Source organism: Pristis pectinata, chromosome 15 (genome assembly GCF_009764475.1).
Source record: "Pristis pectinata isolate sPriPec2 chromosome 15, sPriPec2.1.pri, whole genome shotgun sequence".
In the NCBI taxonomy this organism is placed as follows: domain Eukaryota; kingdom Metazoa; phylum Chordata; class Chondrichthyes; order Rhinopristiformes; family Pristidae; genus Pristis; species Pristis pectinata.
Window position 1 is genome coordinate 29501539 of NC_067419.1, and position 26361 is coordinate 29527899.

A 26361-nucleotide genomic window follows, 5' to 3' on the forward strand; every position below is an offset into this window, starting at 1 on the left:
TACCTTGACAGCCACTGATCATGACCTCTGCTCATTCGTTCAGTCATGCTACATTCCGAGGTACTGCCTAGTGTAGCGCCTACATGCGGGAACATCTTGTTTGGCAGAAACAATGAGGTCAACAAATAATCCTTCAACACTCGTTGTAGTACTCCACATAGATTTCTGCAAGTTGAAGCAAACCTTAAAAACATCAGACACTTGTAGGATTGCTGAAACAGGCAGAGAAAACGAACCAGCAACTCATCTCTAGGTGTTTGATGAAGCCTATAAATGGCATTGATGAGGGCTTCTTCATGTTCTATCATGTAAGGTAAAGAGAGTGTGTTATCTGGAGGTTGTGCTCCAAAATGCTCCTGCACCAAATCAGCATCACAAATTGATTAAGATTACACTTTGCTCATTCTCCATACTCCTAATGGAGGTTCACAACACAACAGCCATCATCTTGGAGTTCTAAAAATAATTCTGGTCACGGGAGTAAGTACTGATGAGTCCAGTTTCTCACCGTTGATTGCTTAGACTTCCTTAAACTATTGATGTTTGAATACAAGAATTTTCAGGCTACATTAACTACATCGGAAGTGGAAATATTTGCAGAATCAATGATCACATCATCAACCAAAGGAGGATTTCAAGCTGAAACAGTTGTCAAGTGATAAAAGCAGAAATGAAATATCCTAGGTTCATAAGTTGGATCCAAATTGGTTCAGTCAAAGCTCATTAAACCCAAAATAAAGATTTGTATGTTTCCAACTCCCTAATTTTGAATCTACTGCTCCCTAGGGTTGCTCCAGCAGTGATTATAAGGGCAATGCTTATTTCAAAAAGTGTTTAGCAAATTATTTCACCCATTATCTAGTAAAATGAAATATAACCACACACAACTGTTGTTGAATTCCATTTCATCATTCTAACAACATAAAGCACAACTCTGTTGAGTGGTCTTTGTTTCCAAAAATATTTGTTGACATATGCTTTATGAAGATAATTCCTTTTTAACTCAAACCAATGGGATAGAGAAATAGAAGGAAAATTAACATAAAACAGAGAGTTCATCCAGTCTCCTATTCGGTTGGCCTCAGAACTTCTGAGAATTCCTAAAGGATACCTTCTCTTGGGATGGAGGTATCCATTAGGAATTTCTGTTGAAGTGAGGAAAACTGAGACTCCTGCAACCTTCTGATATGCTGCAGGTGTAGGAACAGTGGCATTTCACCATTACCCGCTCTCTTTCCTTAACGACTGGACCCCAGAAATATTCCATTACCTTTGTTAAAAGAGCTCTGGAAATTGAACTTGCAAATACTTCTAGTCCAAAGCCACAGTCTTGTAACTCCACAGAAACAAAAGTGTTTAACTTTAAAATCAACCATCTTAGAAAGGGGTCTATGTATCATCAATCTTTAAATGGCTTTTTAAACCCAGGAGGCTGTGGTATTAAAGCACAGTCTCCTCTAAAGCATTTTATTAACATGTCAGGAATATTCATAATTGGAATGGGGTAAGTAAATATTAGCAAAAATATTAATTTCACACATGCTGCATACATCATTGCACACAACTTGTGGACCAAAATTGAAGTGCTTCTTTTCACCAACCGAGAAAGGGTCATGGCAGTAGTAAAATAAGGACAATTCTATAGATAAAAATAGTCAAAGTGGTTCCATATTAATGGAATCAGGCAAGCTAAAATGTCACCTTCAGTCTGCACTACAACATTTTCCCTGACACCCTTATAATAGAACAGAGCAATTCCAGTTCAACGAGGAGTATAGTTCTAATGGCAGTAGCATTATTACATTTTTTGAACTGGATGATACAGCACTTGGTGATGATATTTAATTTCATTGAAAGTAATTTTAATAGGCATTTCCCATAAAGTTATATGACTGAGAATGCAACGGATTGTTAAGAGCTGTATTGTATAATTTATACACATATATGTCAGATGCAAGGAAGCATAGTACTTCCCTCATTTCAGCTAATGGCTTTTTTCATTATTTAATGAGAAAAAGTTATTAAAGAGTCTCATTGGTGACTGGATGTTACCATAAATCAGAACATTAGGATAGAAACTCCAGTAGTAAGCATATGTTACATAGATGCACAGCAAGCTTAGGGAGGTGGAAGGAAGGTAGGCAATTGGTCTGAACCCTATACTATTTTGATTTCACAATTTATTTGGCAAGGTTTACAAATGTGAAATGTGAGCTCTCTGATAATGTACAATATGAGACTAATTAAAGGACTGAATAACATGCAGAATTACTTAAATAGCTCTTGTGGCAAAATTTTCACAGTTTCCACTGACGGTGTTGTGAATCCATAAACACAGGCATTAGAACTAAGGCTCAAAAGACAGGTTGTGCTATTTTGTAGTTGATTAGCAACTATTAGAGCTTTTTGAATCAGTTTATTGGAGTGCTATTTTCCATTTTGCACCGAGCCTTTTATAAAATTTCCTACAGCTTGTTGAATACGTTTCATTATCAACCTGTCTGTTGCTGGTAGCTGCAATACAATTGGTCTCATCTGCAACTCTGAACAGGACTGAGAGAAGTTTAATACAGACTGGGGACCAAGATGTTGGCAGTGAATTTATGCATTCTCACCAGTAGCAGGGTGCCTTGAGTGACCTCCTAAAGCTCAAATTGCAGCCGAGTTCTTGCACAGTGCACATACGATGCCAAACCATGGTCTCATAGCAACTTAGCAAGGATTCAGCTGGTTCAGATTCCTTTGCCATCCTCTGTCTTGTACCTCTTCACTCATGCTTAATGCTCTACTTCAATGCCCCTTAATCTGAGATATTCTCCATAATTGATATTATGAGCCATATCTCAGGCTCCTTTCAAGGAACTGATAAACATTAAGATCGTCCACATGCACTTGGGTTTGGCTTTGTGTTTGGCATCATTAAGGAAGAGGAATGTATTTGAATGTTAATGCAATGATATGCTAAAGCACAGTTGCCTAGAAGATGGATTGTTAGCACCTGTTTATTAAGCACTAATCACACAAAACTGGAAATTACTCAGAGTAGATCATGCCAGTGAATATTTCTGGGTGAAATCGTGACAACTGCAAAATTGGACCAGGCACTTTGTTTAGCACACTTGACTATTTCCTGGCATCAGACACACACCCAATGTTGTCATTATTTCTGTAACGTGCACCTTGGCCCTCACCAACATATATTAAACTCTACACTAAAACTGATACAGAACAATCTCCTCAGGAGAACCAGGAGCACGTCATGTTAGTTTGTTGGTTTTTTGACTATCTTAAGGAACATTCTGTTGACATCAAGTGACTTGACCAGGCCAATTCAGAACTCACTGTAGACCGCTCACACACTCTCCAAAGTCAACAGAGTGTGCTTTAATTAACACGAAGTGTTTTCTCCAGCATTTAGCTGAGATACTCATTCTATGGATGTTTCATTCACAACGCCACTGCAGCACTCCATTATGTTGTTATGGTCACAGCTGCCATTCAGGGTGAGTTGGGGACCCGAGAACATGGCCATCAACGAGGAGCATATTCCGAGAAAGTAAACAGACCCAGCATCCTACCTGAACGTCTCCGCTAAACAATGGTTTTGCAGGCTCAGGATTTCCGAGGGTCCCATTGCTGAGGTACACGACAGTATGTGGTAAGACCTTCAGCCGTGCTCTTATGCCCAGCCTTCTGTGGAGGTCAAATTCATGTTGGCACTCAGCTTCCTCCCCACAAGCAAGGCAGATCTCAAGCGGACCTGAAAGGGAAACAGCAGGATGGAGTTCAAGCGAACCTGAAAGGGTGATGGCCTAGCGGACCGTGTAGGGTGAACCAGAAGCTGAGATGGACAGAGCGAAGGGGCGACTAATGAAAGAATCCGCGCCGGTAATCGGCTGCAAGTGGAGCGCGCAATGTGCAGAGGTGCAGGCGATGAGCCAGCGCGCCAGGTGGGGTGAGGCGTGAACAGGCTGAGAAGCCAGAGCGAAGCGAGCGCGAACCATGTGCAGGGCATCAGAGGTAGCGGGCGGCAGGGAGAAGCGCCGGGGCAGCGGGATGTGGACCCGGTACAGTGGGTGAGGATCCAGCAGGGTGGAGCTTAAGCGGACGTGAAAGGGAGAAGGCAGAGCGGCGCCCCGGCGGACCTGAAAGGGACAAACAGGGTAGAGCTGAAGCGGACCTGAAAGGGACACGGCAGGGTGGAGCTGAGGCGGACCTGAAAGGGTGATGGTCTAGCGGACCGAGTAGGGTGAACCAGGCGCAGGGATGGGCAAAGTGAAGGGGCGACTAATCAAGGATTCCGCTGCAGGGCGAAGACAAGTGATTGGAAGTGAAAAACGAAATGTGGAGAGAGTGCGGACACGGCAGGGTAAAGTAGAACGGCGGGGGTAAATACAAATAGTGTAGTACAAGGGCGGCATGGACAGAGGGGGCCGAAGGGCCAGTTTCTGTGCTGTATGACGCTATGACTTTTATTTCAGTGAGGAACAAATGAACTGAGATTTGCCAATGTTGCTGGCTTTCCACGAGTACAGGCAGGCCATTGGGGCTTTCACTAATTAACCTGACCTTTTCATCAACAGTAAATGTTTCTACTTCCTCAATACACAGTTTATTGTGGATGGTTTAGTGAAAACTATGTTTCTGGGAAGAAGACTTTCATCCGCATGAGATCTGCAATGAATCACAACAAATGTGTAACGCAGGAGTGTTCAGCCCATTGCATGCTATTCAAAATTCAATTCTGTCTTCCAGCTGCAGGCCCATAGCTGAGGATCACAGTTTTTAAACCACACATCCAATTACCTCCTAAGTGTGATGACTTTTTTCTTCTCTACCAACATATGAGGCAGTGAGTTCCAGACTCCTCCCATTCTTTGTATGAAAAAATATTTTGTCATCTCCACCCTAATCCTTCTGCCAATTACTTTAAATCTACACCAACTGATTCTGGCTCCTTTCAATGAATTGATAATTATTAAGCTTGTCCATGCTGCTGAGAGAAATAGCTCTTTCCTAATTACTTTGTATAAGCCTGCCATAATTTTATTCATGTCAGTTAAACTTCGCTTCAGCTTCCTCGATTCCAAAGAAAACAGCCTAAGCTTATCCTGGGATGTGGTGGCCAGAACTGTATACGACACTCAAACTGTGGCTGCAGTGGCACAGTGGTGTGACTGATAGAGCTGCTGTTTCACAGCACCAGAGACCCGGGTTCAATCCTGACCTCGGGTGCTGTCTGCATGGAGTTCGCATGCGTCCCCTGTGATCAGATGGATTTCTTCCGGTTTCATCCCGCATCCCAAAAACGCGCGTGTCGGTGGGTGAATTGGCCACTTCTGTGTAGGTGACTGGCAGAATCTGGGAGGAGGTGAGAATAAGGAATGGGATTAATGTAAGATTCACAAGAGAACCTGCAGATCTGGAGCAACACACACAAAACGCTGGAGGAACTCAGCAGGTCAGGCAGCATCTATGGAGGGAAATAAGTAGTCAGCATTTCGGGTCGAGACCCTTCATCAGGACTGGAAAGGAAGAGGCCAGAAGCCAGAATGAGGAGGTTGGGGGAAGGGGTGGGGTTAATGTAAGATTAGTGTAAGTGCTGGTTGATGGTGGACCAAAGGGCGTGTTTCCATGCTGTATCTCTCAATGACCTCGATTGTTATATGGAACTTCAGCAGAATTTCCCAGCTCTTGTAGTTTCTGCTTCAGCCAATAAAGGAAAGCATCCCTTATGCCTTTGTAACCACAGTATTGACCTGTTCTGTTATCTGTAAGGAGCTATGGACACGTATTGTAAAGGACTCCCGATTGAAAAATGTTTCTCCTGAGCAGCCTAAAAAAGTCATTGTCTCCACTGTAAGGTATCCCAATTAGGAGGTGAGGAAGCCCAGGTGATGCATAAGAATCCCTCACATCTTGCTTTCCAGCTCCACCAGCACTGATTTAATGCATGAATGAATGAATCCCGGCTTCAATTACTTGAATGGTTTGCTACAACATCTCTGTATTTCCTGATGAGTGCACCACACTTCAAGAATTCAGACCTCTGAATAAAATATATTCTTTCTGTAAGGAGCCACACCCTGACTCAGGTGTAGGCAGTGGTGTGAAGATCACCATGATGCTCCAGTTTCCCCCCACGTCCTGCAGAAGTGCGGTTTGGTAGGTTAATTGCCCACTGAAAATTCCCTCTAGTGTAAGTGGTAGAATCTGGGGGGAGCTGATGAGAAAGTATGGAGAATAAAATGGCTTAGGGTAGGATGACTGTAAATGTGTGGTTGACTCAGTGTGCCAAAGGACCTGTTTCCATACTGTCTCTCTATATAGACCTTCAGAGGATATAAAATTTGCTTCAGCAATGCTCCATTGACCAAAGATTGTCCTTCTTGGGGGACACTACAAGACTGCTACAGCCTGTTCTCCTGCACAGTACCTCCCCTCCCTTCTTCTGAAATGTAACTCAATGCACTGATGATCTGTCTTGCATATCCCATTGAGAGATCGTGGGGGCTCTCCATTTCCCCCGCAACCTCACTCAGGGGTATTTTCACATAACATTTATCACCAAGCTCCACAGGGAGGGATTCTGGAAGTCAACTTTTAGTTTGACATTGGTTACAAGTGTACATTTATTCAAGTTCACCAAACAGATGGAAGTTATTTCTGCTAGAAATACTCTGGCTCAGTGACCAATTTAAAACCACTTGCACATAACAGATCAGGGAATGGTGAATAATCTGGCAAGGAAACAGAGGTAATGATCATTGATAATAACTTGTCTGCTTTTCCATTCTATAAGCAGCGCCCTAGACATTTTGATGCCACTTTCTTATTCAGATTATCAGAAAATTGTCTGACTGTGCCAAATAGTTCACGATATCCTGTATCTGGTTAAAATTACAGGCATAAAACTGGGATTTTAAACAGAATTAAGTGAGAGACCAGGCTGGCATTATGCAAGATCCTGCAGTGTCTGGCTTTTGTGAATATTGCAGAGAATGGAGGGATATGGACATTGTGTAGACAGAAGGGATTGGTTTACTTAGGTGTTTAGTTAGTTCGGCACATCATGGTCCGAAGGGCCTGTTCCTGTGCTGTCCTGTTGTGGGTGGTTCCAGTACAGCACGTGATTGACACAATTATCAGTCAACCTTTCACACTCTAAGACCCTTCCATGGAGACTACATCCACTTGAGGACACTCATGGCTATTTTGCTGCCCAGACGGGAGTGCTGAGGAAATGGTGGGAGGATGTGGGAAGGAAGCTGTGGAGCGTAGGGAAGTGAAGAAAGCAGAGGAGTTAGAAAAGGGGAACAGTTTCTACAGGAAAGGGAGGAAGCGGTCACTACATTGCCTCCCTCAGCTGTCTATTGGGGAAAACATGGACGAATGAAATTCACTTTCTCACTCTTCAGATGGCAGTGCCCTTTTCAAGATCCCAGCACCTCTGAAATAGGGGCAGAGTTGCTCAGGCCACCTGACCCAGGCGCTGGTGCTCACAACCAAGCACCAATCCAGGTACACCTTCTGACTGAACCAGACAGTTTCAGGGATGGAAGGATTGGAAAGGATGATCCTGCTCTTGGCTTACATTGCCCAGATTCTTGATCACTGCCTGGAATGAAGCTGAGATGCAGAGCTTCAATACAACAGTGGCATTTAGGTCAATGGTCAACATCCTATAAAGTGTGCACCATACCTGCAGATAAACCTTGCAGAGACAACATATGCTCTGCTTTGTGCGTGAACCTTAGTTTCTGAAAGCAGATTTATTACAAAATGTCCTACATAACCAGAACCCTCACCAGAGAAGGAAGTTAGTTTTAGAGAATGTAATACCATGTGAGATGATGTGCTTATCTGTGTGCTCTTCTATGAATGCCTCCTGTGTCTGTTGCACCTCTAATACAATGCTGGAGAAGGTTGTCAACACTCGAACCACCTTTACTTCAGGTTACCTTTTACAGAGAAAGTTGGGGCACTCAGTGCTTTAAGATCTTGAACTGGCAGGTTTACAGAACCAATAAAAGTATAATGTAGGTCACTGAACCAAAAAAGGCAAATAAATATTCAAGAAATTCAGTTCAACCTGGAATATTATACCCAGCTTTAAGAACTCTGAACTTGGTCTACTGCTACATCACTATGTTTGAAGAAACTCTAAGCTGTCCTGCTTTTATCAAAGCAGAGAGTTGTTTGTTTGAGGGCAGTCGTCATTTCCAGATTTTCTAAAGAGGTAATTTATAGACTAGACACTTAATACCATGCAATTATCTACACAGATATATTGTTGTTGAATAGTTTTTGCCGTTGTTAAGGTAACAAGATAGTTTAGGCTTCCTCACAATCACTGGAGTGAAAAGTCATCCTCCATTGCCTTGTCTTTTCAGATTAATGGTGATCCTTTTAGCCTGTGTTAGATCCTAAGTACTCACCTTAAATAATAAGGGATTGATTTCTCGACCTTTGGTACAATGAAGCTAACAATTAATTTTGGTCACCTGAAACAGAAACCTTATCTAGCCTCTAACAATGAGTAAACGTACCTTTCCAAGTCTGGGTATCAAGTTTTACAATATGCGCTGAGGCATTCCCGATACAACCAGAACTGGCAGATTCACCACGCATGCAGCAGAACAGCCTAAACAAGCAAGTTCATTTGATTCTTGTTATCCTGGCACAGTTATATATGAGTTGTATGTTTTGGATGTTAATATTCCTATTTTATCTTGTTGAGTGTAACTGTACAATTTTAGCATTAATCATAGCAAGGATTACCAAGAGAACCTTAAAAAGGAGGCCTGTTGTACTGCTCAGTGCTGCACTGTGGGGGAGAAGGGTATGGTTTCATTATCACATTTTCCAAATTCACTTTCAGTCAATCTTCCAAAGAAGACGTGTTGCAGAATTGAGACACTTTCTGACTCTGAGGGAATAAAGAAGAAAAGAAACTTTTTTTTAAACCTCTTCCCTTTATCTGTCGTAAACCACAGATATGGTAATGTGGTTATTCTCTGAGACCAATAATGCAGAGGCTGGACTGCAATACTGAACCAGCAAATGTGAATTCAATTTATGGCAGTGGTGGTTAAGTATGTGAATTCAGTTTAAAGAAAAATGAATGAGCTTGTATCATTAAAAGTGTTTGCATCAAATGCACCCTCACTGCATGATCTACATCTACATGCATAACATCACTTCGACTATATGAAGCGGCAGCTGCCAGATTTGAGGCTTATTGCAACTAGATCTTTGTTTACTATTTTATTATTTAAGTTATTACACTCACCTGAATATTTCTGTTGTCTGTGAACTTACTAATGGTTCCATCAATGCCTTCGTCCACATCATTAATAAAGATGTAAAAGCAAAAGCCACAATGGTGATCCCTGCAGAAATTCTCCCCGCCCAGAACAACCACCATTTGTATCAAACAATTATCTTGGGTTTTTTTCAAGTTTCCTCACACAACTCCAAAATAAATGGTGCTGCGCAGTTAAAAGTAGGTCCAATCCAGTGTGTTGGTACCAGTTATGAAATTCAACACCTAACTATTCAATGAAATTTTCATTTGCTCCATCGTGTGTCCTGGAGGATAACTTCCCTAAAGGGTGTCAACTATCGTACAGCACACAAAATTCATTATCATATCCGTAGACCACAAAAACTGAAGGGAGTGAAGTAAAAGTATGTTGTTTTTTCCTTCATTCCCTCATAGTCAATAGGTGCCTTTATTCTGCGTGAGAATTCTCATTTGCTCACAGATAAATAGCTTTGACTAACCCTATTGCACTTGAAGCTGCACTATTTAAAGAGCCAATACACAAGCTGCATTCTTTGTTTTCATGAAATTTGTGATCTCAGATATACCCTCACTTAAAAGTCCAGACTGTTGTGCCAGCAGAGGTCAAGGTCACAGTCACTCTCAGTGTGCTTGCCTTGGGATCATTCTGGCTACTGCTGCTGATCTGTTACACATCACATTTTGCTGCTCACTGCTGCGCTGAGGAGGTCACCTAGACTTCAAACTCAAAAAGAGAAGACGTCATCTAATTTTACTGCAGACCACAGGAGCAGGCAGAGAGGCACAGGCATCTGGCTGCACTGTAGGCTTCCTCCAGTACAGACATTCATAGGCTGCACTCGTGTCTGTACAGTTAACTCCTTGGCAACCTTCTGCCTGGAACTTGTGCCTATAGTCCTAGAGGGTTTCCATGGTCCCCATGCTCTGTAGGCACTATTCTTCACCAGCCTGTACAGGTTTATTTGACATCCTGGGAGCATTGTCTCATTCCCCTCCATTCTCAACAGCATCTATTCATTCTGCAGCACCACCCTCCTGTGTTGCAATTATTATGAAATGCTCCTTTAAAATCTGGCTCGAGAGATTGCACCTGCACGGCTATGTGACAGCAGCTGTGAGAAGCAGCAGTTGATTAATACAAAACACTGCACTCTGAAACACTGACAAGTTGACATCCTCCATTCCAGTACAATCTGAGGGAAATCTGACGACGTTGTTCTATGAATCTTACAATTGAAAATCTCCTGTTGTATGCAACTTCCATAAACAGTGTTGGCATGACCCATAATGCAGTTTAATTGCCTTTAAGAAGGTAGTTAGTTCTGTTATTTATTCATTATCCAATCTAACAGCTGTCTACTAATCTCAGAGGGATCTACTTTATTGATCTATTGCTTGGCATTTTGTCAAATGCTTTTTCAATATCAAAGTATATATGTCCAGAAAATAGATTTTTCCTTTTTTGAATGCCAAATGGTCACCGACACAAAAATATAAAATTGACCACAAACACATTTACAAATTGATTGGAATGATTTGTGTCAATGATCATGTATTAAAATAGGACCTCCACAATTCCAGAAGAGACCTCACCCAGTTTCGTACATCTGAATGCACGCTTCTTCACAAAGGAACATCAGCCCTTCCCAGAAGAATTCCAACAACGGCAACACAGGGTACTTAGTAGACAATGATAGAGAGTTGGGTTCATCCAGAGGACTATTGATGTGCTAGTAGCTCAGATAGATGCCAAGATGAACGCCCTACATGCTTGGGGTGCCAGGAGACCTATCAGGTCAGGTCTTTGTGGAATCTAGCTGGGTTCCTGCCTGTCCACAGCAAAAATCCCTGGACTTTGACAAAAAATGTCATAACCTTACAAGATATGTGATGTGGAGCTCTGAATCCACCTAAATATTGCTCTTTACTGCTGATATTTACAAACCCGCAGCTTTACCCTTCCCACTCACCATCTTCACCCAACGTCGACATTGTACCCCCTCCACTGCCCATGCACAGCTCGAACTCCCAAAGGGACAAGAATAAAAACATACTCAATGTCCCTCACCTCTATTTAGGCAAAAATAGCAACAAATTGGAGGGAGTCTACCCACCTGGGAGGGATCCCTCCTGGTTACAGCACCTCACCACCATCGAGGAAACTTTACAACTTTCTAAAGCTTTGGTTTGGCCACAGCTGGAGCATTGTGTGCATTGTGGGCAGGCACAATAGTGTAGCGGTTAGCGTAACGCTATTACAGCGCCGGCGACCCGGGTTCAATTCCCACCGCTGTCTGTAAGGAGTTTGTACATTCTCCCCGTGTCTGCGTGGGTTTCCTCCGGGTGCTCCGGTTTCCTCCCACATTCCAAAGACGTATGGGTTAGGAGTTGTGGGCATGCTATGTTGGCGCCGGAAGCATGGCGACACTTGTGAGCTACCCTCAGAACACTCTACACAAAATATGTATTTCACTGTGTGTTTCGATGTACATGTGACTAATAAAGGTATCTTATCTTCTGTTCTCCACAGTACAAGAACAACCTGATTACATTGGAGAGGTGCAGAGGAGATTTGCTGGGATGTTGCCAGGGAGGAAGCGTTTCGGTAATGAAGCTAGGTTTGTTTTCCTTGGAGCAGAGGAGACTGAGGGAGGACCTGTTAGAGATTTACAAAATTCCAAGAGGCATCTTTCCTTATAACAGAGACACCTAAAACCAGAGGGCATGGGTTTAAAGTGAGGAAAAAGAGGGTTAGAAGGGATCTGAAGAATTTTTTTTTATCAGGATGGTGGTTGCAATCTGGAATAGTGATGGAGGCAGGTACTATCATAACATTTGGATGAAGTATTTGGATGACTAATTGAATCACCAAGACACAGTCAGTCATGGACCAAGTGCTGGCAAATGGGATTAGTATAAATGGGTACTTGATGGTCAGCATGGACACGATGGGCTGAAGGGCCTGTTCCTGCACTGAATGAAATTGTATCCACTAGCTGGACAGTGTGGCCACAAACCAATTGAACAGAAGGCTCCATCAGTATTCTGCCAGGTGTGCTCACTGCCTACATTTCATACTGATTACAAGATTGCCTTTTATTTGATGAACTGTGCACATATTCACCTCCATAGAGGTGGTTCTGCTGCAGCTTCCAAGTGCAGCTGTCCTCTATTTTGACTTTGCAGCACATCCAGACACACCACTCCCTCTCGACATGAGGCAGAGGAGCCGAGAGGACAATGCAGGGAGGGGCAGGGCAGGAAAGCACTCTGCGGAGGAGGAGGAGCAGGATAATGAGTCATTCAATGAGTCATTAGACTGACAGCCCGTAGCACGACCACAGAGGCTGGCACAGCGAGGGAAGACCAAACTAGATGGATGCACATCGCAGAGAGACACACACATTGGGCTGCAGATTGGCAACAGGCCAAGAGAGTCTGGGTCTTGGTGAAGGGGATGTAGGAATGACAAGGCTAATACAATGCACTCTGAGATGGTGATCGGACCTGAGTTACTGAATACAGTAGGTGACAGATGCACAGAGAAATCCGACTCCATGCTCTCAGGAGGGTTGTGTAGAGTGAGCAGGTCATGACCTCCACTCTGGAAGTGATGCGCAAGAGCTGATCAACAGTCCTCTAGAGGCACAGGCAGAAGCCTTTGTGTGCAGTCCTGCCCCAATCCAATGAGATGTCTAGTTTCTGCTGCAGAGGAGCAGAAATTCTCAGGGAACAGCAATATGCCACGGGGTGGGGACGATGTTCGCACTGAGCAGAGAGATGTCCTGCGTCAGCACATTCCATGAGCAGCTCTCTGTTCTCTACAGAGAGATGCTGCACATCAGCAGATTGTTCTCCTGTATTAGGAAACAGCTGCCATGTATGAATGGATTATTCTCCTACAGGAGAACAGATCTGGTACATGGGAATGCACATCTCATCTACAGGGGCAAGGACATGCACCAATCCCACTTGCCCTTGCCTCTTTATTGTGAGCAGAGGCCTATCCAGATGGCATCAGGTAGAAGAGTGTTGCCAGCAGGGGTCAGGCACTAGTGTCTCTGGGACTGTTAGCTATCTGAATGCTGGTCTGGAGGTTGCTACAGTGGCTGGAGTAGTTTGAGTGCCTGCTGACTGTTGCACTATTGTTCAACCTGTCCCCTAATGGATTGCCTGGTGTGCAAGTTCAGGATATTGATGCTCCCCATTGTAAGGCTACTAATTCACCTGAGTTTCAACAGCCTTTCATGCCCAACAGCCAGTAGACCTCTAATAGGCCTTGCGCGGCAGTCTGAAGCTGGCCCACCTCAGACAAAAGCTTCCCATGAGTGGACCGTAAGTAAAAGGGAGCAGCCAGGCTGCATCCTCACAGGGGGAACGGCAACATGACACTGGAACTTGTCAACTCACAAATCAGCTTGTAAAATTCAAAAGGGATCAGGTACAGAACTTATTTTCCATTGCAAACATTTCTCCTCCTTGTTATTCTTCCTCTGGCATGGCTGCTGTCCTTGTGGAGCACACAGTGATGAATTCAGCACACCAGGCCAGTGTATACCGCAGGGTATCCCCAGATTGGAACAGGCACTAAAATCTTATTTTACGTGACCAATGGTGTTTTCTGCAACAGTTCTGATGCTTGCAAGACTCTCGCCATTGTGGTGCTCTGCAACCGTGATTCAAGACAGCACAGATATGAGAAGACAGAAAAGTAAAGGGTAAACCTTGTTCCTGGGATCAATCCCTCTAGATAGCTGAAAATATCTGGCAACTCTGTCTCCCTACAAATGAAGGCAACATAGATCTCCCCAGAAACATCTGATGATCTGCAACCACCTGGACATCAAGGGAGTCGTAATCTTTCCTCCAGTGAAAAGGTCTGAGCTGTTAGGGGGAATCTTTATGAGCACGAGGGCAGCCAATGGCTGCTGCACTTGTTAGAAATGAGCAGTGTTGGCATGTCCCAGGGCTTGAGATGCCTCCTGCACCTCACCAGTGTTGGACTATATATAAAAGCACCTTCTGTGAGTGAAATGCCTGGCTGACCTCTCTAATGCTGAGGTGAAGAACAATAGCCTGGGGAGATCCTGTGGTGTGGAAGTTGAATCTGGGTGACTGCAGTCTTCAAAAGAAAGTAGTTCAGGCACAAAAGTATGGCTCAAGGTCTTTGTGCACATTGTCACAAATCTTCATGATGGCAGTGTTTTCAAAGCTTGAAATTGCAAAGACATTGTTCATCAGGGAGTCCAGGTAGGGTGTGGTGTCTCTGAGGTCTCTTTGGGAGAAGAACTTCTGATTTGGGCCTGTTTATGGCCAACCCAATCATCACTTTGCCACCTCCTCCAATAATAGATTTCTGTCAGTGGTATGACTACTGAGACAGCCCTTGAATGACAATCTCTGCAGCAATACACCAGAAAAAGTACTCCCTGTTAGTTGTGGCACACACAATAAATTTGGAAGGTGAAAAGCCTGCAGTCATTTCTGAGGGTGTCTGACAGGTCCCGATGTCAGCAAAATGTCCCATTAAATCATGAACAAAGCAACAAAGTTACAAGATGTGCTGCTCCTTGATCTGCAACTATTCAAGAAAAGTTGTAGGTTTCACCCTTATGCTCTAATCTTTGTTACTGCAGTTCAGATGAAAATGAATGTTGATGTCATTTGGATCACATCTGGCACTGGAGAACAGTGTCAGACCAAAAGTGCCCAGACCAATTTTCCAATGGCCATTAATCAACTCAGAAACATGAGCAAAAAGCATAAGCATGCATAAATCACACTTTAAAAATATGCACAAATGGATCCAATTTCAAGGCAACAGTGTCAGCTGGATTACTTACATCTTGAACCTAATAACTTGCTCAAAAACATCAAACATATTGTTGTAAGATGACATTGGGAGTCTGCTATGACTTCATCTGCCAGACTGATCCTACAATGTTTCTCAATGATCTCTCCCATCAACATACATATACGCAAAGATTAGCCAATGGCTCTTTAAATACAGGGCATTCCCAGGTAATGACCAGGTTCTCGTTTTATAGATGTCCATAAGTCAATTATGTTCATAAGTCAGAAATACACAAAAAATCACTCCATAGGATTACCTCCACAGTATTATAATGAGTGGCATCAAAAGCACGTAACACTGATAAGAAAGAATAATCACTAAAAGTGGAGAGAGAGAGGAAATTAGATCTGCTGTTCAGAGGAAAGAAAGAATGGATGTACGATTATGGGAGCTTGTTCATACATAGGGGATGACCACAAGTCGGGTGTTCGTAACCCGGGGATAGTTTATATTACCCTTTATAATCACTGGCAGCATATGAACTTGCACAGGAACAATCCCTTACTCTTGCAAAGAGTTAAGCACTTGTGGATCCCATGTTCTGTTTGTCATGGCAGCAAATTTGTACCCTTGCCAGGTGTACATTTATATCCACTTTAATATTTTCAATTTTAGCACCAACTGCTATTGAAAACCTCTGTATTATCTGGAAGGCCGCTGGAATCCACCCAGAAGATATTGTTCACTAGCCCAAAGCTGTCCTTCATTGCTTTAGCTTTTAACAACTGGAAAATGCCCTGCTATTGTTGAATTGTAGTGCACCCTTTTCTTCTCAAAGTGCCTTTGACTGCTGTCACTGCATTCTGTACTGTCTTTATCCAAGATTGATAGTTACCCAGGAATTATTGTTTTGAAGCCGATAGACATTTGGTTCGACCTTGCACATGTCCCTCAAGCACAAAACATAGCTTCATTTTACCATGAGTCCTTATCGTGGAATCAAAGAATCATAGATATTTACAACCATCTGGATCCATTGCGTACATCCTTTCAATCTGAGGATAAACAGACTCTGCTTTTGCATTAAAAGTGTTTTGAAGATAGCATTTCTACTGTGTTGATTATCTCTTCTCTACATGGGCTACCAATCAAGTTGATTCAAATTCACTGACTGTGCAAAATTTGGATCTCTTTATATGTCATAGTAGCCCAAAATCTTTAATGACTTCGGTTTGTCTGATCAACTGATGTAACAATATTCTGCTCATTGGTGCTTAGATCATAGGGTTACATGCAGCAGGGTAACTACTAAATCTAGTACTTCATTACCAAAAGTTTCCTCACTAAAATCTTGTGCAATAAAATAATAATTTATTACAACTATCAATTTTTATCAGATCTGCCTTTAAAGCTAAATGTGTCACCATGGGATCATTGAATGCCTCAGAAATTATACAGACATTATCTGATTCAGCTGCCCCAGTCATTTGTACCCAGAGTGCATCATTGTAATGGATCTATGAGCTTTTCACTTTAGCAAGATTAGCATTAAAATTATATTCACCAAATGTGGCAACTTTTTACTTTCAGCACTGAAATTAATCTTCAATTTACAAAATGTTAATGCTATCACAAAGAAATGTGAGATTGCCAGTCAAAGGAAAAGAAAACTGAGTGTAGCATAAAACTGGCTGCCAATTGTCAGTGAACCAATTTCACGTTGCTGATGTAGAGGTCCCTGTGGTACTGAATTTAACTCTGAATTAGTTGTTGGCTGGCGAATGTTGGTTTCAGTTTAAAATTCATCTCCAGCACATTTAGACCCAACCACCCAACTCTCATGACAAGCCTACCAGTGGGTTATGTGCTAAGCTGTCTCTTGAAACACAATGCTCCACCAATCCTACCTGAAATCCAACCACTGGCACTGGAGCAACTTCTAGTCAGTTAGCCACAGGCTAATTAAAGTGAATATGTGCTTCCTAAAGTGAGATTTAACTTGTGGTTCATTTATTTCCAAGATGATAGAAGAACTTTCTTCTGAGTATTAATGATCACAGACGTTTCCCAGGAGGTGTCAGTGGAAGAGATGTGATTGAGCAGTAGGCTGCTGTCCTTCAAGAGAGGTTCTAAATAATTGCCTGACAGGAATAAAAGATCCTGGAAATAGTCAATTCCAAGTGTGTTAGTGGTAGCAGCTGGCTGGCAGAGTTCAGTGGTGCCACTAGAGTAGCAAGAATGAATATAATATCCTTTCATACATCCCTGTGTGTTCACCAAACATTAGATCCTAGTCCACAACTCCACAAGGTTAAAATTCTCATCCTTATTGGTAAATACTTGTTGAACTTGTCCTTCCCTACTTCTTTAACCTTTCCCAGCCTCACATCCCGATGGGAACTCCACGTATATTTTGAGCCTCTTGTTCATCCATATCTTCCTTTGGCTATCTAAATGCTATGCTCTTTAAGAGTTCCACAAATCTCTTCACTTATCTTTCTTCTTAATAAGTTACCTAAACACCAGACTTTGCCTATAGTTCCCTGACCTAATGGCATCTTGCTTAGCTCAGTGTTAGTTCTAATTATTTCTTTGAACCACATGTGACTGAGTAGGCCTTGTGAACTTTTACTACATTAAACATGCTATGTAAGTTGGTGCTGTCATCTTTATACTGTGCTTTATTTCTCCCTCCTACTCTTTGTGCGTATATCCTTCAGCCCACTCCTGCAGCACACAAAAAATCAACTTTACCCAATTATTTTCCTCATTATCCATCACCGTGCCATACTCCAACACCATTTATCTTTGTTACAACCAGACTTTTTTTTCCTCGATCCTTACACAGCAGCCTTGGGCACCATCTTCCTCTCGCTTGCTAATGTTGGCAGAATCACCAAATCCTCTCACTTCATGCATTTGCTTCAAATTCAACTTTACCTGCTTAAGCATCTGACCAATCATCCACATGGATTTGAATTTTTTTTCCTAACAACTTCGCAAAACTTCAGATGGGTTCCTTGATCTATTTTTTTAAAATACAACCAAATATTTCTAACATGACAAATCTGGATTTAAAGAACAGAATGCTACATATTTTTTCTAAAATTGACAATGGAACTGGAGGCAAAATAAGCTAAAACATTGGAGTCAATGATTTTGCATTCACTGTCTGAAAGGGTGATGGAAATAGATTCTATAGTAGCTTTCACAAGTTACAGGGGCACATAGTTGGAGGAGAATAAAATTACTAGAATATGAGGAAAGAGGGACTGATTGAGTTAAATAGTGTTCAATTCAACCCACTGCCAGATCTCCCTACCCCTTCCAAACCCTTACAATGCCTACATTATCCCTGTATGGCAGTGGTGCTGTGAGACCTGAGCTAGTGACTGAGCAATAGGAGATGTACCCTTGAGGCAACCCTTGCCCCTCCTTCTCATGCACTCCCAGAATACCCTCATAGCCTTTGATAGGAGGAGAGCTTGATGAAGCAAAAGTCTCTGGAATTCTGTCAGGCTTTGAAATGCAAAAGCATTTAAAACTTTTAAAATTGTTTTAAATAATTTAATTTTTTAAAAATAATTTATTAACACATCGAAATACTAACAAATAAATTTAAAACATTAAAATAAAAAATAAATATTAAATAACTGAACTCACCTTTTACTTCTTAATCTTGAAGTCAGATTTTCCTATACAAATTAATGAGCATTCTGACCTTAGACCAGGTTTCTTCTAAGAAGTGTATGTTTATCACTCAGCTCACCATGGACATACTATGGGCCATATGAGCACAGGACATGTTTTCTTACTGGGGGCTGAACACTGGCTGTTTTGGTCAGAAATGCCAGCCACAGCCAGCTCACTTCGGCCCTTTGGTTTGCTCCCTGAAGCATCAATGCAGTCCAATGGGCCTGGTGGCTTATTTCTGTGCTTTAGTTTTCTCCTATCAATGGGGCATTTTAACCTCGGTGACAAGGTTGGTTTTGAGGGTTAGCAGGAGGGGTTAAATCCACAAACATAGACATGGCATCAGAAAACCAGCATGATGTTGTCAGCTTTCAGGCATGTTACTAACATGTAGGAATGTCAGACTGCCATTGGGAAACCAATTGGGGCGGCACGGTAGTGTAGCGGTTAGTGTGACGCTGTTACAGCGCCAGCGATCGGGGTTCAATTCCCGTCGCTGTCTGTAAGGAGTTTGTACGTTTTCCCGTGTCTGCGTGGGTTTCCTCCAGGAGCTCCAGTTTCCTCCCACATTCCAAAGACATACGGATAGGTTAATTAGGGTTTAAAAAATTGGTGGCTCGGACTCTTTGGGCCGGAAGGGCCTGTTACCACGCTGTAAATAAAATTTTTTTAAAAATTTAACTTCCCTTTCGCCTTACCCTAGGAGAGGGGATTGTAATGTAAGTATGTTTACCAAACATTAAGAAGGGTCTTAACGATATTTTGAAACTTAACTTGGAGCAGACAGATTTCCCAAGTTCATGGAACTCAAGAGACAGGAACAAATCTAAGCTACTGTTACAATATAATATTTAAACTCCTGATGTGGAATAACCAATTCAAAGCAAAGTTTCAGGGAAACTTTATTTAGTTCCAGTATAATACAACGTTATTCTCCCATGCAGTCACAAACAAAACATACATACAAATAGATACAAGCGAGTCAATGTAGCAGGCTCATCCCCCTGTTTACTTTCCCATTTCATTGTTCTTCTTCATCCTAGCAAGCTGTAGTGGTCAGACTACCCTCTTGTCCCGATTGTATCTTCCCTTTTCTCTGTTCACCTGACCCAGCCAAGATCTGTGTAGGTCTTTCCAGAGAAAACTTGGATAAACATTTTGCATATCCAATCAACTTTGTGAGCATTGCTGTTCAGTCTCAATACTTCAGACCTGCCCACATTGGTCAGTGCCGTTTTGCGCCTCTTAACCATGGTAAGTATCCAGTAACCATGGATACTGCTCACACTGTGGGACCCAGCAGAGGATTGCAATATGTTAGCATAAGAGCCTCAGAAAACAGCTAGCAACCTCCCACTCACCTGTCTCTCCACATGAGGGAAAGGATCACGGGAGAAGTCAAAGTCTGTGCAGGGGGTCAGTTTTCTGCTTTCCTGGGGGCAGAAAGAAAGATCTCACAGTTGGCTCCTCGTAAATGCACCAGGCAGGTGATTGATGCTTTATTTTCAAGGGCCAGCAATTACACCAACCTTGCCTCCAACAACGTCAATCAGAAGGGTTTGAGGTTCTGGCTGGATTCCCACAGTATGTATCTGTCAATGTGCCCATGGCTCTCATCACCCATGAGCACCCTGAAGTGCTCGTTAAATAGAAAGGCATCCACTCTGTTAACATTCAGGTGATGCATAACCACGTAAGGTTTTACTCAAGTTTGCAGAAGATTCCCAGGCAATTACAATGATTCATTCACCTTGGCGCCAATCCACCCCATCAGTGTATTCAAACCTTCAAAGCAGGCTTTGAAGTTAACTGGTTGGAGGAAAAGAGCATGACTGAAATCATGGCTGATGACCCCAGTGAAGAAGACAAGCAATAAAGTCCAGGAGCTCTTAAACCAAGTGACTCGCCTACGAGCTATAGCATGCTAACAATGTTATTCAGGCATCCTGTCCACTCTGGAAAGGATTTTCAATGTGTACCGATCAGGGACTCGGGAATAGTAGCAGTTCCACTGTGCTGCCTGGAACATTCTGCAGCAGTGTGGGTTGGAAACTTAAGGCAGAGATGGCACAGGATCTTCAGATGGAAGCAGCGACAGGTGAAGAATGAAGAAGCAGAGGGCAATGTCAGAATATTAGAATGAGAGGACTCAGTGTTGCAAGCTTCACAACTCCCACCTCTGACATCCAGGCAGTAACTCCTCTGTGACTCACCCCATCGCACAAATAGCCAGACTCATCAGGATACCGCCATTGCCCAATATCAGTTCATGGCCGCACTGTGACCTGCACTTAAAGGCCCCCTGCTCTTTAATAACTTTAAATGTCCTCCGCCTGAAAGTGTCATCAACATATCATTTTTGTCTGCGTTCAAGGAATTGGAACTTAATCCCCCAATAAGAAGGAAAGTTTGCTTACTTCATGAAGCTGCAAATCTCGACGTTGATTGTTTTGCAAATTCCTACATTTTATCCTGCAAGATCTGTAACTTTGGCAGAGGGAGAGGGAGAAGCAGGGGCCTGGGCAGAGGCAGGGGCTGGGGAAGGAAAGGGTAAAAGACATGGACCAGGCAGAAGCAGGGTTAAGGTTAGGGTAAGAGGCAGGGCAGACTGCTCAGATCTGAGGGTCGAGATCCCTCGGCCAAGCTCCGCAGGGTTCTCCCCCGTAGTCTGTTCCAACTACAAGTGTGCTGGGCAGACTCAGCCATAGGGGCACTCAGTGGCAAGTGGGGATCTGACTAAGGGCCAGGTGGTGTGTGAGAAGTGGAGCAACTTTGATCAGGGCCCCCACTCACATATTCCCTGTCACTTGTACCCCTCTCAAAGTCCTTCTATCCTTCCCTGCTGGCTGAGCATTTTGTTACAGTTCAGTGAGGCATGGTTAAGTCTGTGGCAAGGGCTTCTAAGCACTCTTGTGATTGCCATATTTTATAGTCCATGTCGGTGATGAAGTCTCCAAGCACTGAAGACAACATCACATTGGTGTCCATCACTAAGGCACTAATGCTCAGGACAGACTCCTCCAGTCTCTCTGTGCAGTGCAGCTGTGATGCCTGCCAAACAGTCCTTGCTGCTAATCCAAGAATGTCATATTCCTTGAAGTCCCCAAAGCCAGCATCTGCTTCTATCTGTGAAGAACACAAAGCATTCTACTCCCTCCAGCACTGGTAATGTCTCCACCATCTGTTCTCGTTCACTAGTGACATGTGAGACACCATGTGCAAATTGAACTCCCTGAGGTATGGCTGACGTGTGCCAGTGGGGATGAGTTCTTTGTCAGTGCATCCGGAGAGGAAGCTACCTCCCCCAAAAGTGAACTGTCAGCATCCTGCTGCATGTTTATGCAATGAGGGTGAAGGGTTTACGGGAGATTGAAACACTGTCAAGTTATTTACTTCAGCTTATCATAATGTATAAGTCACTGCTGACTTTTAAGTCTAGATGATCAAGTGTTCCGTGCAAGAATTTCATCACCAGGTGGGTGTGAGAGCCCATTCCCCATCTCTGAAAGTTGTGCATTCTATAAAGGCAGGTTATTTCCAGATCAACCAATTCTGCAGATGACTGGAGGCACCTCTGGTTCCCTGCCTCTCCGTAGCATTCACTGTTCTCTACTCCTGCAAGGAGGGAAAGAGGACTCCTGGAGTGAGACCAATGGTGGGTATTAACAGGTACGTTGGGGGCGGGGTTGCTGTTGAGGGTGACGCATGACTCAAGGTTGAATGAGACGATGGTGAATGTCACCATGATGGAACAGAAAGGATATGAGGAAGTGCATAGACAGAGAAGCATGGTTATTCCACGTTGAGTTGCTGTGAGTGGTGTACTTAAGAGGTAAGAAGCCAGATTGAATGCTTGAAAGCAAACAGACAGAGAATAATTTAAACCATTTGCAGCAACGTTTCAGGGGCAGGGACCAATTCTTGGCTTCTTGGTGTTGCCTCAAGCTTCTTCCTCCTACCAGAAGGGGAAATAATTGCCCTATGGGCCCTCACAGAATGACATTAAGCAATGCATCATGGCTGAGGAAGTCATGGCACGTCCACTGTCTATCTTCTTCTCTTTTGTGCAGTTAACTCCAGATGCTTGAAAGGTGGTTTTAGGTTGTGAGTCTGAAAATGAGTTCTGCATCACAATATCACACCCACTCAACTTAATTGGCTGGGAAACATAGAAATGAGTTATTGTCATGGCCAAGTCAAAGCAGCTCTTACAAACATGCCACAGAGAATTTCAGGTCTCCCACCCACTGATGGCTCTTCCATCACCTGGCACATAAGAATATTAAAATTCAGCCTGTGATTCCACAAAAATTACTTGAATAAGATTTACAAATGTACCTCAGTGAGTTGATTGTAAACCATGGATAGAAACATGACTTATAGGTCATTATTAGGACTTTAGAAATATTTTAATCCTTTGATATTTCTTTTAACAAATTAAATTTCCCATTAAAAGAAAGCCAAATGTAAGGATCTGTGTATGAAACAGCTTTGTGGCTGCATTAACAATGCAACAATACAATTGTGATGAATGCAGCCTTTCTCTAATTTTGCTGTGTACTGCAATTAGTAAAGACTGAATGAACTTAGTAATTTACAGAGAAGTTCAATTTCAAATAACTTTCGTTATAACCAGTCACTCACACTTTTCCTTAATTGGAGGTTTATTTTGTGCATTCATTTGGGATATGTTTGAACCTCTATTGTTTGTGTAGAGAGCAATCACATGATTTTTATTTGATCCACTCTGTATTTAATGTCTGCTGCAGTTTCAACTTAGAATGATTGCCCAAGATTCAGATGGAAGGTTAATTAAAACTCTGTTATAAATGGTGACTGTGATTAATCAAACACAACTTGTTTTCTGTTGCCTGCCTTGTAGCTGTCAGAATGAGGTCTTTGCACTTCAGTTCTTCACAAATGTCCCATTTTGATTGCTAGATTGTTGCTATTGTTGTTCATGATTGTTTCCTGAGTAAGCCATTTCCATGCTTTTAATACCCCTCTATTTAAAATTGAAAAATTTTGAAGTGTCCTGATTGGCTTCAAAATGGATATCCAATTGTAGTGTTTATCGAACACAATTTTGGGTTGTTATTCCATTACATTCTTTAAAATGCCCCCTCCTAACCTAAGATGGTCCTGATGCAGAGAAAATGCTGGAAAAGACCTGGGTTATCCATTAAAAAAATCATATTGCAGCCAAAGAGCAATGGCAGTTTAATTTTCGGTGCTTTCAGTGCTTTGCATCTGAAGTGTGGAAGTTGAAACTTATTAAGCTCTTCATATGACAATAGTAATATTATCAGACTTCAAAACCACACAGTTATATCATGATCACAGCTGTAAGATAAGCTTTGAATTTACTGGTAGTGCACTGACCTCAGATTTGCTGTTCCAGTCTAACAAAAGAGCATCTGGCCATTTGGTGCAGGCAATCACTCTTTGATCAAAACGGAGCAATGTTTGATAGCCTGTTTCCAGTTAGGTGGAGCATTCAGTTCAGCGTCACTGATGGTGATGGATAGCTTAATACAAGGCACAGGTTGGTGCATCATCCCTATTTTCAAATTGGCAAGAAACCTATATTTCTTTTGTACTGCTAAAAATTTGTGTGTTGGTTACCAATGTTTCTTTTTTTAATTATTCCTGGATGTGCTGCAAAGTAAAGGTAAACAAGAGTTTGTAAATGAGTTTTATCGCTGACCTTGGTTGAAATGCACAGACTGCACGGGTTGAAGTGTTTGCCAGATGGAAGAAACCTAATGTACCATATCTGCATTTAAATCTTTTCTGACAACACAGATTACTGCGAGAACACTGCTCTTCTGACCCCAATGGATGTGTTAAATAGAAAGTAAACCCTCATACATATTTTACTCAGTAGGCCATTATCTAGTTGTCACAAAAGCTGGCTTTTATTTTTTAAAGATTCCCAAGTACTTTAGGCAATGTAAGTCTGCTAACTGTATCAATTCCTTTTATCAGCTCAGTGAAGACTGAAAGATGTTCTCTGTATTGTCTCTTCATTTTAATTTCTTTGACATATTAGAAAACTTAATGAATTGTATTATCATAGATTCATACAGCAGAGAATCAGGCCTTTTGATCCACCACATGCTGACCATTTTGCCCATCTATACTAATCCCATTTGTCCGCATTAGGCCTGTATCCTTTTAGATCTGTCCAAATGCTCTTAAACTAGTGATTGTATCCGACTCGACCCTCTCCCCTGGCAGCGCATTCCAGATATCAGCCACTCTCTGTCTAAAAAAACCTCCCCTCAGATCCCCTTTAAAATTCCTTCCTCTCTTCTTAAACCTATACCCTCCTATTTTTTCACCCTTAAATCGAAGAAAGATTCTATCTACCCTATCTATGCTACTTGTAATGTTGTATATCTCTATCAGATCACCCTCCAGTCTCCTTACTCAAGGGAAAACAGGTCCAGCCCATTCAATTTCTGCTTATAACTAAACTCTTCCAATCCGGATAACATTCTGGTGAATCTTCTCAAAACTCTCTCCAGCACAATCACATCCTTCCTGTAGTATGGTGACTAGAATTGCACACAATACTCCAAGTGTGGTCTAACCAGAGTTTTGTAAAGTTGCAACCTGACATCCCAACTTTTATATTCTATGCCCAACCTCTGAAGGCAAACATGCCATATGCCTTCTTGACCGCCCTATCTACCCGTGCTTCCACTTTCAGGGAACTATAGAATTGAACTGCAAAGTCTCTGTTCATCAACATTCAAGGCTCTACCATATACTGTGTCTGTCTTATTTGTACATTGTATTATTTGCTTTATTACTTCAAAGATGCATGTTCTAAACTATTCCTTAGAAGGTAATTGAGGAATACATAATTCTAATAAGGAGAAAGGCTTTTGGTAGGTACCATGATTATACTGATTCCTATAGTACTTCTAGTAATGGCTGCATTTTTGAGACCCTGAAGGACAACAATATCCCTCCAGTAAAGGGATAAATGCAATGGTATCACTACATTTGTCAATCTCTACTGGCTTTCCATTAGGTCCAGGACGTTCTTCATTCTTCTTTTATCTCAAATGCTTTATGTATTCCTTCTAACATGGATGGTTCATCCATTTTGTTTCCTACAACACCAATGAGGACTTCGCCATAGGCATTATTTGGTTAATTGAGTAGATTGTCAAATATCCATATTTCCCATCAACTTTGCTATTTTCAGGAGCAAAGCTAGACAATACTGAAAATATGAAAATATTTAACGGTAGTCACATTTTTCCTGATTGCCAATAATAATATGTGTTATAAAGTTTCAAAAGAAAAATATAAGGACATACACAATTGTCTTTGGTTTCTAAAGTAGCTATTGCATTTGAAAGGCCTTTTTCTTCCATTTGGGAATTACATTACTGTCAATGTTGATTTTGGCTGCCGTTTTGCTTTCAAAATTACAAGCTGTTTGGAGATTAAGATCCAAAACCAATGTCTTTTAAGTTGTTAGAACACCAGTCAAAGCTGAAATTACTGCGATCTTGGTGCGGAAGAAAAGTCAAATCAAATTGATACAAGT